Source organism: Chrysemys picta, chromosome 17, assembly GCF_011386835.1.
Source record: "Chrysemys picta bellii isolate R12L10 chromosome 17, ASM1138683v2, whole genome shotgun sequence".
Taxonomy (NCBI): Eukaryota; Metazoa; Chordata; order Testudines; family Emydidae; genus Chrysemys; species Chrysemys picta.
This window is the reverse complement of record NC_088807.1, coordinates 172033-186277: the sequence shown is the minus strand read 5'-3', so window position 1 is coordinate 186277 and position 14245 is coordinate 172033. Positions and strand designations below refer to the sequence as shown.

The 14245-nt window shown below is 43.2% G+C and overlaps 1 protein-coding gene across 11 annotated transcripts in view; it reads left to right on the top strand.

Annotated features, from left to right (window-relative positions):
- The window catches only part of LOC101946279 (leucine-rich repeat and fibronectin type III domain-containing protein 1-like protein), a 226402-nt gene that overhangs the window by 41134 nt on the left and 171023 nt on the right, over positions 1–14245 (top strand). The window lies entirely within an intron of this gene.

The following is a 14245-nucleotide window of genomic DNA, read 5'->3' as shown; positions in this document are numbered from 1 at the left end:
AGAGATCAGAATCAGAGTTAGAATTATTAACACAAGCAGAGCTAGAAGTTTCCTTTGATGCAGCTGTGTAACCCTGAAATGATCAGTAACAGCACAATGCTTCTTCCCTTAGCTAGGAGGCTTTTTAAGGATTGGATCAATTAATGAAATCTGAGTAACTTCATTTACGTGAGTTAGCCCCATTTACTTCAATGAGGGAACTCGGTAGTCTTATTTGTACTGTGATAGCACCTAGAGGCATTGGCTCCATTGTGGTCAGCACTCTACAAAGAGCCATTCCCTACCCTGTATCAGAGGGGTAGCCGTGTTACTCTGAATCTGTAAAAAGCAACAGAGGGTCCTGTGGCACCTTTAAGACTAACAGAAGTATTGGGAGCATAAGCTTTCGTGGGTAAGAACCTCACTTCTTCAGATGCAAGTAATGGAGAGTAATACAGCCAAGCACTGAGGTACAATTGCATCTGCTCCAACCCCTCAGACAGAGACCAACACCTACAATATCTTCACCAAGCAGTCTCAAAACTAAGATACCCACGCAAGGAAATAAAGAAACAAATCAACAGAGCCAGACGTGTACCCAGAAGCCTCCTGCTACAAGACAGGCCCAAAAAAGAAACCAACAGAACCCCACTGGCCATCACCTACAGTCCTCAGCTTAAACCTCTCCAACGCATCATCAGTGATCTACAACCCATCCTGGACAATGATCCCTCAGTTTCACAGACCTTGGGAGGCAGGCCAGTTCTCGCCCACAGACAACCCGCCAACCTTAAGCATATTCTCACCAGCAACCACGCACCGCACCATAACTCTAACTCAGGAACCAACCCATGCAACAAACCTCGATGCCAACATATCTACACCAGCAACACCATCACAGGACCTAACCAGATCAGCTACATCATCATCGGCTCATTCACCTGCACGTCCACCAATGTTATATATGCCAGCAATGCCCCTCTGCTATGTACATTGGCCAAACTGGACAGTCACTACGCAAGAGGATAAATGGACACAAGTCAGATATCCGGAATGGCAATATACAAAAACCGGTAGGAGAACACTTCAACCTCCCTGGCCACAAAATAGCAGATGTAAAGGTAGCCATCTTACAGCAAAAAAACTTCAGGACCAGACTCCAAAGAGAAACTGCTGCGCTCCAGTTCATTTGCAAATTTGACACCATCAGATCAGGATTAAACAAAGACTGTGAATGGCTATCCTACTACAGAAGCAGTTTCTCCTCCCTTGGTGTTCACACCTCAACTGCTAGCAGAGCACCTCACCCTCCCTGATTGAACTAACCTCGTTATCTCCATACTGATTTATACCTGCCTCTGGAGATTTTCATTACTTGCATCTGAAGAAGTGAGGTTCTTACCCACGAAAGCTTATGCTCCCAATACTTCTGTTAGTCTCAAAGGTGCCACAGGACCCTCCATTCACTACCCTGAAAAGCTTACAGAGTAAGTGTAAGACCCCATACCACAGGTGGATATGACAGTCAGATGGAGACACACCAGGAAATGATACTGATCAGCTGTGCTCGGCCTAACCAGTAGGGTGACCAGATGTCCCGATTTTATAGGGACAGTCCTGATTTTTGGGGTCTTTTTCTTATATACGCTCCTATTACCCCCCCCCCCCCCCATCTCCTTCCCGATTTTTCACATTTGCTGTCTGGTCACCCTACTAACCAGTGTCAATTTTTGTGTTTTAGGCATCTGGCAGGGAAAAGTTTGGAGAAGGACAGTGAGGTAGCTTTGCAGATAGTTACTCTTGTGAGTAAAGTTATATATGTGCTTAGGATCTTTGGGACTTCGTTTTTTTCCCTCCTAGTCCCCTCCACCACCATCTGAGGAGAGATTAAAAAGAGTAGGACTGTTCATCTTAGAAATGAAATGATTAAGTGGGGATATGATAGAGGTCTATAAAATCACAAATGGTGTGTGGAGAAAGAGTGAATAAGGAAGCGTTATTTACCCCTTCACTTAACAGCAGAACCAGGGGTCACCCAATGAAATTAACAGGCAGCAGGTTTATAACAAACAAAGTATTTCTTTGCATCCGACGAAGTGGGCATTCACCCACGAAAGCTTATGCTCCAATACATCTGTTAGTCTTAAAGGTGCCACAGGACTCTCTGTTGCTTTTTACAGATCCAGACTAACACGGCTACCCCTCTGATACTTGAAGTATTTCTTCACAGTCAACCTGTGGAACTCATTGCCAGCCAATATTGTGAAGGCCAAAAGTATACCTGGGTTTAAAAAAGAATGAGAGAAGTTCATGAAGAATAGGTCCATCAATGGCTATTAACCAAGATTGTTAGCCACACAACCCCGTGCTCTGCGTGTCCCTAAACTGCTGACTGCCAAAATCTGGGATTGGGTGACAGGATGGATCACACGATAAATTGTCCTGTTCTGTTCATTCCCTTTGTAGCTTCTGACGCCGGCCACTGTCAGAAGACAGGATACTGGGCTAGATCAACCATTGGTCTGACCCAGCGTGGCCATTCTCATTTTCTGTCTTAAGACTTTTTTTTTTTAAATGTACATTCTATGTGTCTCCCCCACCTTGCGTCTATATCTCTTGATTGGTTGTAATAGCCTTTCAGGGTAAATGTAACCTATATTTTGAAATAACATTTGTTTTACACAAACCAAATAAAATGCCAAAGCTTGATCTGTCCACCCCCACTCACCTGCCATCTCTTTAAACATAGGACTCCATCACATCCCTGGGGAGCTAGAGGTGACTTGCTGCAGGGATCTGAGCTCTCTAACACTTGCTGAGTCTGCCTTGAATTGGGAAGTACCATAATCCTTTAGTTTAACATGACATTATTTATAGAGAGAAATATAAACAGCTGTCGGAGAAGCAAGTCACAGATGATGACTTTGTGAAGCTGTGCATGGTTCTTCACCGCAATTTTTTGCTAAGGCGGAGAGGGAAATATGGCTGCAAAGAAGGACCCAGTCAGACTGAGTTTAGTGCCTGGAAAGATGGTTATTGCACAAAGAAGATACTGACACAATATAGAGAACAGTATTTGGCTTAGAACTGAAGTTTGGTAGCACTTTTATATTTGAGATAAAATTTTCAAAAGTGTCAAAACTTAGGAGCCTTAAGTGACTTTTGAAAATGGGACTTCAGTGTTTTTGAAAATTTTACCCTTTATCTGAAGGAGACCTATTATGACCTTCTAAAACACTGTTGTGGTCACTGCAGCTAGTGTGACTAGTACCTGGCTACTCCTGAAGGTATTTATGTATTTGTTAAAGAGATACAAAGTCATGTAATATTTCATTTTATAGTAATAGTTCAAGTGATTTAGAATAGTTGTAAATGTGTTTTGTTGTGCCAAGTGCTTTGCTGTAGGTGTCTGAGTTCCCTGCTACACTTCCAGAATGTGCTGTCTTTGTATATGCAGATACATTTTATTAGTGATCTGATTAGACAATACCCCAGGCCAGAGTGTGTAGGGATCATCTTGGCTTGTGAATTCTTTATACACACAGGAAAACAGACCTTTTCCTGAACAGTGCCCTAAATGCTGCCAGTGCACCCATAGTACAGTATAAGCAATAATGAGAATTACCTTTGGGGCTGGCTCTAGTAAAGTAGCTCGGGTAGCTGAAAAGGAGGATGGTCATGTATTTTAGTAGGGGTGTCCCCTCCCCCCCAAGCAGTTCTATAAGAGCTGTTTCCTGAGGCAGGATCTTCTCTTGGTCTTTGGCTTTAATGTTTCAAAGCTCACTGAAGGTTAAATTGAAATATCTTCTAGCCAAGGTGAATCAGACTAAGGACAGAATTTATGTAGTACAACATCTGGTAGCAGATCAGTGCACAGGGTGGGTACTGCCCCTCTCTCCTAATAGCTACATTTCACATTTACACAAGGTGGGGATCCTCCCTGACAGGGCTGGTATTTGCGGGCTTGTTCCATGACAAGTGATGGGTTCTGAAGGCAACTAAGAGCTGGAAGTGGTCAGTTTCCAGACTATACTTATGTGAAGACAACTTACCCTGGAGGGCTGCATGTGCTAGATTTAGCATTTGAGTTACTGACCGCAGCACGCACTTCATCAGACAATAAAGGGTCAGAGCTTTGTGGTTGAGAAGCTAATTGGATAAAGTATTCTCACTCATGCCTGTTACAAGGCATTTCTGGTAAAATGACATCTTTTAATGACAAAGAAAAGAGTATTAGCAGTCTCTACCTTGGGATGCCATATTCTCTGCCTTGGAGAACGGGCAGGATTGAACATTAAGGCTTTCATTGATACTTCTCCCAAGGTGATATAATCATTGACACGAGAGCAGGAGATCTTGCTAAGGGGTTCTTAATGAGCCGTCTCCACTCTTATTCCATATGATTACAGCCTAGATGGTACTCTTTGTGTATAAAGCTGCACTTGAATTCCCAAATCAGCACCTGGCTGTGAGCTGAGAATGGTCATTTTGTACTGGGGGGAATAATAGAACAACCCCCCGGCACTTTTCTAGCATATGACACAGAATGATTGCCTCTGGCCCAGGGCTGCTTATGGACTGAGCTGACTAGCTCATGTCATTATTCTGGCTTCTCCTCCCAGTTCCTGTCACTGATTCATCATGTAACCTTCAGCATATCGCTTCCCCTTCATGTGCCCCAGTTTCTCGATTTTCAAAAGAAGTTAGTAATATCCCATCATAGAGTAATTTACTAATGTGTGTTGGGATGGAAAAGTCTTTTGAAGAGTGAAATGTTATTGCTGTTTCCTTTTCAGATGGCTCCGCCGCAATTCTTTTCTGCCTGCTCTTGGATAATCAGTGTCCTGCTGTAATGGGTATGTTAGATATGCCACAGATTGTAGAACAGACCTTGCCACTTAATAAACCCCCTCCTCCGCCTTCTTGCTGTAAGAAAAACCCAGTCTGAATCCTGAGCAGAACAAAGGAGATGAAGTGGCTTGTGCTTATCGCCTTTTAGCCTTTAAGTCCCTGCACCGCTATCCTCAGCTCTCTGGGTCACATCTACATTGAAATGAATGGACATTTCTGATCTGCCCCTTGCCGCATGTTCTTGACTGTAATAGGAAAATGACATTTAATTTGTAGTCCTGTCAGAATTGATGCTTTCCTAAATAACTCTCTCAACCTTTCTGGAGACTCAGAAACAGGAGTGAATTGCATGTTTTTCTAATGTTCACTGCACTGCTACCAACAGTTCAAAAGCCATAAGGGCTGAGCGCAAAGGAACCAGAACATTCTCACCAGAATGGGCCCAGGGCTCTGAAATGCAAGAAATGTAGCAAGCAGGATGGGAAGAGAATAGGAGAGGAAATTGCCATGCAGGCAAAGGTGGGAGGATGATGGGTTATTTATGTAGCAATGGATGTACATGGTACTTCCCGGACAAATGAATCCCTGGCCCAGTGAGTCTATAGTTTGAGGCACTGATCCTGAATTAGGATAGGCTAACTCCCTGGGTCCATACAGGATTGCACTGAGGTCAGTTGGATGCTGCCCAGCGCAGGGGTCCTTGAGCTCCCATCCCCATCTAGGAGCTGAGCCTAAAGGATTATATATCTGATGCGCCCTTCAGTATAGAATCTCGGGCTGATGCTAGACTATAAACTGATGCAGATGGATGGGAATTTGGTTTCCCTGAACAGACGAGAGTGAAAATTTTCATTCAGTCCAATGAAAGATGCAGACAAGTTGGAAGGCTATCAGGGAAGAGGACGTGACTAGGATGCCGGAGGGACTGACTGACAAGACAAGATTAAGGGTCTGGTTTTCAGAAGAGATGAGCACAGACTCCACTTGGGATTGTGGGTTCTCAGAATTATATGCTAACTGAATAGCGTGGCCATGAGTTGCCTATAATGCTCTTCAGGTATTTACTACCTGATCCTGCAGTTGGATCTGTGTGGGTGGACCCTTTTGCCTGTGTGATCTGATGACAGGATTGGGACCTAATTGTATAAATACCTACCAGAGAGAGGAACTGTTTCCAGTGGCAGGAGTGGGTGATGGAAAGGAGGAGGAATAGAGTGATGGAAAGAGAGGGCAAATTTAGGCTGACTATCAGAAAATCACTCCTGAGAATGAGATCTTAGTCTTTGAAATATGAGACCTTCTACACAATCAGGCTGGAGAAAGTGCTAGAAAATTGTCGCATAGGGAGCTTGTTGTGCAGACTGAGGGGGATGAAGGAGAAAGACCCTTACAGGTCTTTCCTGCCTTTATATTCTATGCTTTTATTAAGGGTGTGTCCCTGGCTGGATGACAAAACTCTTCCCTTACTAGTCTTAGCACTTGCCTTAGTCAGCAGAGGGGGATATGATCAGATGTGGCCATTTTTTTTTTTTTTTTAAACGATGGTCACTCCCAATTTGAATACAACTAGGCCAAGATTTTCATAAACGGCTAAAGATTCAGGGTGCCCCACATGAGCCATCTTAAAGGGCCCTGATTTTTCAGAGGGCGAATGTTCAGAGCGCTCTGAAAATCAGGCATCTTTGACGTGTCAAGTCGGGCACCTAAATTCACTAATCATGTGAGAATCTTAGCAAGTCCATTTAGCAGATCTGGCAGAGGAGTTGCAAACTTCCCCCTTCCCTCCCGTTGTGTCCTGGCAAGAAGAGTGGTAGCCAGGCATCAGTGAAAGAGGCGAAACCAGCCAGAAAACGGAATCTGGCGTAGATAGAGAAGAGGCAAATCAGAGAAAACAAACACAATATTGAGCTGAAGAGCAGATGAGAATTACTGGAAGAAAATAATCAGACAAGTGATTCCTCTTTGGTTTGATAGCAATATCACTTACATTACTTTAAGCAGGGGCTGTTGGGTTTGGAAGCCGACCTTGGCTCCCCAGTCTCAGAGGAAAGGTTTCTTTCTGAGGAGCCCTGCTACGTTGGCGCCTTTTTCCCTGAGAATGTGCGTCTTGTTCAGCCATCAAGCTTCAGCTTTTGGAGGCTGGATATTGCTGAGCCTTGTACCTGGCAGCGGACTATTTGCTTCCAAGAATCAGCCTTATGACGTTATTGTGAATGTGATCTGAGCAGGAGGGAGGCTCTGGGCAAACTCCGAGGTGTGGAGCCATTTTAATTATTAACAGCAACACCCAGGTAAACACAATAGCAATGTGCAGGGATTAGACCCTTTCTATATTTCTGAATGAGTCCCAGGCATGGCTGCAAGATAGAATGTGCAAGGAGGAATAGATACAGCTGCAAAATTCACCTTGTTTCAAAACCAAAGCAGACAAATGGGGGACCCTCCGAAAGTATGGAGTGTGACGTTATTGACATGATCTGTGACCGTATAGATCATTGTTGCAACCAGGGTCCTATGGTTGCACCAGGTCTTGTACCGAGAAGGTCAAGTGGGGTGTCTATGGAAAGGTTGTAGTTTGCTGGTTATGATTATGCTGTCTATATGTGTGTATCATTTTTGTATCTGAAGTTGTGAATATTGGCTATGTACTTGTATCTCAATGTGTTTGATTCTAAGTAGCCTCAGTGAAGCATTTGGTCAGCTTCTTGAGAAAGGACTATTCTCAGTAAGTGCCCAATCAAGAAACACTTAGCTGACAATGGACTTTGAGAGATGCCAGTCCACATCTGAGCTTTCCTGGGGACATTCAAACTAACATGTAAACAATAGTGTCGGCCTGCAAAAAGCTAAATCATTCATGGACACGTGACTTGCCCAGGTGGCTACAAACTCCATCTTGTAGCTGTGATTTTGCACAGAAGAACAAAGGGGTTTCCGCCCACAAGAGAGAGAATAAAAAAAGCCTTGGAAACCCCTTCATTTTGTCTTCAACTGGCTCAAGAGATGGCCTCACCACCCCAAAGAGATGCCTGAAAGAAATTGGGACAAAGGACTATAACTAATGGGGTGTGAGTGATTACTGGACCCACGCCATAAACCACAACGTTGGTTTGAAAAGGATGGGGCCCAGATTAGGAAGGAGTCTAGTCTGTGAAAGAAGCTTATTGGGACACCTCTGAGGGTGAGATTTTATCTGTAATCAGTTTCTTAATGTATTAGGCTTAGACCTGCATATTTTGTTTTATTTTGCTTGGTAACTTACTTTGTTCTGTGTGTTATCACTTGGAGCCACTTAAATCCTACTTTTTATACTTAATAAAATCATTTTTGCTTATTAATTAACCCAGAGTAAGCAATTAATACCTGGGGGAGCAAACAGCTGAGCATATCTCTCCGTGTTATAGAGGGCGGACAATTTATGAGTTTGCCCTGTATAAGCTTTATACAGAGTAAAACAGATTTATTTGGGGTTTGGATCCCATTGGGAGCTGGGTGTCTGGATGCTAGAGACAGGAGCACTTGCTAAGCCGTTTTCAGTTAAGTCTGAAACTTTGGGGGCATGGGTCAGACCCTGGGTCTGTGTTGCAGCAGATTAGCGTATCTGAATCAACAAGACAGGGTTCTGGAGTCCCAAGCTGGCAGGGAAAAGGGGCTCAGAGGTAGTCGCAGCACACCAGGTGACAGTCCCAAGGGGGTCTCTGTGACCGAACCCGTCACATGGAGTTTGGATTTTATTTGGATGTTCCTCCGACCTAGCTGAGCCTGCTGGCACGCAGCAAAGCCCTTGAGAATAGGCTTTCCGAGTGAAATTCATCCCAAGGCTGATGCACCCCTAAATCCCATTTATACCTTCAGGGACTTGTGCTGGCTTTCTGCACAGAGGTGTGTCTGACCTTCTGGCCGTGTAGGTGTATACATCATAGCAAGCCATTATCACAGTTTAGTGCTCTACTGGAAGGTGTTCTGAGGCACGATGTTGCAGCACAATTTGAAACACTGATTTAAATAGACTGTTGGCAACCTAAGCAAGGTTCCCAAGGGACTGAATCAGATTTAGAGACTAAAGTACCTTATTATCCTGAAGGGCTGTGTGGGTGTGAAACCAGTCTTCCAGTTGCCCGTGTTATACCTGTTCAGTGACTAAACGACAGAGACTCAAGACCCCATGGCTGTCAGGGCAGTGCCTTTTACCAGCACTACATTCACTTTAAAGGAGAAAAATGAACCCTGCAAAACATCTCGGGGGTGGGGGCGTTATCTTTTCAGTTTATGGTTCTTTATTTTTCTTTCTGGACTTTTTATTGTTGCTCCCCAGCCACAGGCCGCAGTGGTTCAAGGCTGCTTGGAGACATTCTGTCCACCTGGCTTGAAATTCCATGGCTTTTCCTTGTTATTACAGAAGTTGAATTGACTGATTGTTTGATTGATTTAGTCCTTTGAGTGAAATATCTCCCAATCACCGAAACAGACATCTTCCCTCCTCCTCACCACCATACGCAAGCCAGTGTCATAATGTTGTTCGGTCAGTTTTTAGCACTAGGTGTTTGCAAAGTGCTTTTGACTAGGTCAAGGTGTTACCTTAGGATGGAATCCATTGGGAACTTTGGTGTGGCTTTAATTTCTTTGCCTTCAGCAAAACCATTAACCAATTAGATGATGACTCCAGTTGCTTTTATGTTTCCACTGATTGTTCCTCTGTAGGTTTTTAAGTATCTGTGGTTAAGAGTTGAGCTGAGGGTTTTATGCAGATCCTGGAGATGTCAGTTCCTCTTGCTTGTAGCCATAGGGAGTTTTTGTTTTGTGCCAGCTTCAGAAAGAAGAATTAAAAAGAATAAATTATGTTTAGGGGACATTCGGTGCAATTAGAGCTACAGCAATAACCTAGATTTATTGGAGCAGTGCACCCAGTTATTAAACCTAAACATTCAGATCCCTATGTTCTCATCAGAGTTTCATTTTGCCTGTTCTATTTTTAGTCCATGTATTATCAGAAATGGTCCATCTGAATTATCTTTTGTTTCTTTCAGAATATGATAAAATCCCCCATAGCTAAGCTTAGATGTTTCAAACAAGATTTTGTCCCCGAAGTGAGAAAATCAAGTAAAAAACCTAGTGGCATGTTCAGAGAGAGACAAATTTGCATCCTAAAGATTCAAACAAAACAAGGCACGAGATCAGTTTACTGAATTCTGCTTTTATCATTTCAAAATTTGGAATTGAGAGATTTTATTTCTCTATTTTTATGCTTGGTCCTTCAAGTTAATTACATGTACCTTGCAATCTAAATAAAATATATTAGCAGCAGTAGTAGTATTTTAGTAGCACCCACTATGTGCAGTCCACACATAGGGGCCTGCCCCATAAAATGTACAGTTCTGTAGGGATTGTTTCCAGTCTGATAATTTCTTAGTCATAAAAGTCTTTTAATTTGATGCAGATATAATGCTGCATTTCTGTCTGTTACCAGGATGTTTTGTGTTTAGGAGATAGATCAGATCAGTAGAAGGCTGTGTGTTTTATTTATATTGCAGTATAAAAAAAGCCCCAATCAAGAGGTGGTCAAAGCAGATGCACAGAAAACTAAACACAGCACACGTTGACTGACAGTACAGATTAACGCCAAACCCAACATGAATGCAACTCTGCATACTGCCAAGGAAAAAGCCCCCGTAAATAAATGAGCCTGGTACCATGGCCTAAATACAAACACATGGATTTAATTGACCATAGACCTCAGGCTGCTGGATTAGCTACTGAAACACACATGCCCAAGGGTCTGTGCAATGTGGGAGCAAGTTGGAGTCAGGACAGCAGTCTCCAGTGCAAGTGTCATCAGCTTGGTACAATCCAGGGAAGAAAGCAGGAGCTGATGAGGTGTGCTAGCTAGTGTGTAAATCACAACTGTCCCCAGTGGATGGAATCAGACCTGCTTCAGCATGTGGGATAAGGCTTGGTCTACAGTTAAAATTGAAGTTGAAATAGCTAAATTGGTGAAGGGTGTGAAAAAACCACCCCTGAGACCGATGCAGTTATGCTGCCCTAATCCCCAGTGTAGACTCAGCTATGTCAACAGAAGAATGCTTTGGTAAGTGTAGGTGCTGCTGTTTGGAGAGGTGTGTAGCCTCTATCTAAGGCAGATGGGGATAATATAGAAAGTACATCTGAACATCCATACTCACACCATCCCGTGTAGAACAACCTGAAATGTTAGCCATTATCTTCCTCATCCCCGTCACCTTCCTCATCTTCAGTGGCCATCATTCTGGCACCTCCCAAGGGCTACATCTCTCTCTCTCCTACTGCCCACAGCCTGGGATGCTACTTTTATAACCTATTACGCTGATGCTACCATGTCTAATGCATATTCAGTAAGGGATTTCTCCTCTCTTTGTTATTTGTATTTCCTCCCCTTCCTAATGTTGAGGTGTCCTTCTATAGATTAGTATATTATTCATTATCATATATGTCAATTGGTTGCATGGCACTTTTGTGGTTGGATGTTCTTTCCAAAACTTCCCAGAAGCTGGTGTTAGCTCATGTTTCTGTGGTTGGTTGGTGTCATTAGGGACAAAATTCCCCCTTACACTCTACTTCCAATTCCCCAAAACTTGGGGGTGACTGTTGAGGCCTATGAACTTTGGCATAAATGACCCAAGTCTCCTGCTAACCGTTGAAGCCAGTGTCTTACAGGATACAGGCATGTAGGTTCCTTGCGTTACTGCCAGTATAGCTATGCCGGTATAGTCTCCATAGCCTAACCTAAGTCATCCTCTTGTGGCTGCAACTCTGAGAAGTCATAGGGAGATCACTTAATGGGCCAGGAAAGGTCACCAAGGCTAAATGAGGCCCCAGGAAGCCGGACGTGAACAAGAAGAGAAGCAGGAAAAAGGGAGAATTGTCACCAGAAGAGCCAGCTGCTATTAAAGTGGCAGTGTGACCAGGGAAGGAGCAGCAAGCCTGCATGGCAAAGTGATTTGATACCATGGCACCCAGCAGGGAGTGGGAGAGTCCGGTCGGTTGCATCAGGAAGTTGAAAGTCAGGCTCCACATCCAGCCGAGTTTCTTATGCCCTGTTGGTTGCAAAGCCATAGAAGGGATGGGACACAGGATATTGAGGTTATTAAACCCCACCAGATGTTGGTCTGACTTACCTGAGCTTTTACAAGAAAGCAAAATAAATAATACCTGGCACCATATTAATCCACTTCCATGAAAGAAACTGAACGACAGGGATGGGTCACTCGATAATTGCCCTGTTCTGTTCATTCTCTCTGAAGCAGCTGGCATCAGCCACTGTCGGGTGACAGGGTACTGGGCTAGATGGACATTCTTATTTTCTTATGAACTGGGAACATTTTTTTCAATCAGACTCAGCTGCCATTTAGGAGTGGCAGAAGAGGTAAACCATTAGGCACTTCACTTTTATGTGCTCATGACAATGCAGATGAATAATCAAACTGCTGATTCATTCCTACAGTCTTCATAGACTCTTAAGATAGCTGGTCAATTTTATGCACTGCAACACCCCAGAAAGCTACTGTGGTTTGTGTGGGGTGTAGCTGCGCATTTATTGAAGCTGACAGTTACTTGGCACTCATGTGATCTTCCGAGCAAACCAACAGGCTGTGGATGAGACAGAGGGAATGAAATCTGATTTCTCACCTCTTTACTAACCTGTGCTGGTAGCAGGTTCTACCGAACTAGGAAAGAAAACCGTGTAAGAAATGTGTGTAATGCAATCTGTGAGCTCAAAAGAAAAATCCTCCAGGACTTCAGACCCCGTGCCTGTTCCTTCTGCAGCAAGGAAAACTGCATGAGAAATGTCAGTGTTGGATGGAAGAATAAAGTTAATGCAACCTAATACAGACAGACAGAACAAAATGAAGTGTCAGTAACGAAAGCACTAAAGCAATTTAACTTCATAACAAGCGAATGGCACTGAAGAGGGCTCTTCCATTAGAGTACTTTTCTTTTCTTTTTTTCCTTTTTGACAGCAGCAGCTCATTTGGATCCCACTGCATCAGTGCCATTCATGCTGTTTCAGATTCTGTTTGCTGCATTGCGATCAGTAGCTCATGCTGTTTTCCTCTTCTTTTCGGTAATGAGGTGGGCATTACATGTCTTCACAGTAAAACTAACTTAAATTTTGCATACAAACAAAAGACAGTACGAGCGATATCTGGAAATGGGTGAAACCTCCTGATTGCTGTGATAACCAATCGTTAAAGAAAAAACAAATTCATTGTTGCTGTAAAGCGTGCAAAGGAATTAAAGAAGGTACTAGGGAGTATTCTGTCCCCACCATTCATGCAGTGTGTATACGCACATATTCAGTAGTTCTCCAAGGAACAGAAAGTAATTGCATGAAATAATTTCTCTGTGTGGAGCAGGAACTGTCTTTTTATTACATGTTTGTGCAGCGACCAGAACAATGGGATTGGAAGCTTTAGGTATTACTGCAGTACAGCTATATGTCATGATAATTTAATAATGTGAAACAAGTGTTTATATTATTAAGAGGCTATTGTCTGTCCATATTATTCTGCTTCATAGGTCTCAAACCAGACACTTGTACATCTTCTGGAATAACATCTCTCATTTATATAATACCTTTCAACTTACTGGTTCCCAAAGTGCTTTATTAGCTATATACAGCACCAGTTAATACCTCTGGGGCAGTGGGTGGCAACCAATTAATACACAGTCCATACAATAGTGACGGGGAGGGTAAATTCTGGACAAGACTTGGGCAAAATTCTGCTCTTGTTTAAAAAAAACCAAACGTGCCCCATAGGATCTTTTATGTTTGTAACGCACAAACAGGGCTGTGGTTTTTAGATTCTCCTACAAAAGATCTGTCCTCATCTGACTGCTTGCAGCATCATTTGTCAACTTTAAAAGAATGAAGGGTAAAGTCAACACCATTGAGGGGATTTGAACCTGTGACATCTGGGAGCCTGATGTTTGAGTCATGCCTTTTTGAGACTCCTTGTCTATTGTTATTCGAGGTTATGGTGGGGTCTAGCAGGCAGCATATAGATTTTTGAGTACAATACATCCAATATAACCTTACATCTATAAATATTAGTAGAACACAAATGTTTTCATTCTACAGCTCACTTTGTAAGATATTTCTCATGTACTGCTTGCTTTCCCCAGACACCCATGGTCCTCTGTGTGCTCTGGTGGGCATGCAGTCTACAGGTGATCCATAGACCACAGTTTGAGAGTTTTTGATTTGTAGTTACATTAATGGGGTCATCAGGGAGATGCTGGCTCTGACAAGGGTCTTTCCTCATATTAGACCAGGAGTGTGAAATCAGGTAATGGAACTGGAGGAGAATGACGACAGATGCCCCCAAGCCATCAATAATGCTGGGTTGAGTACTTCTAAGAAATTAATGACAGGTTTCAG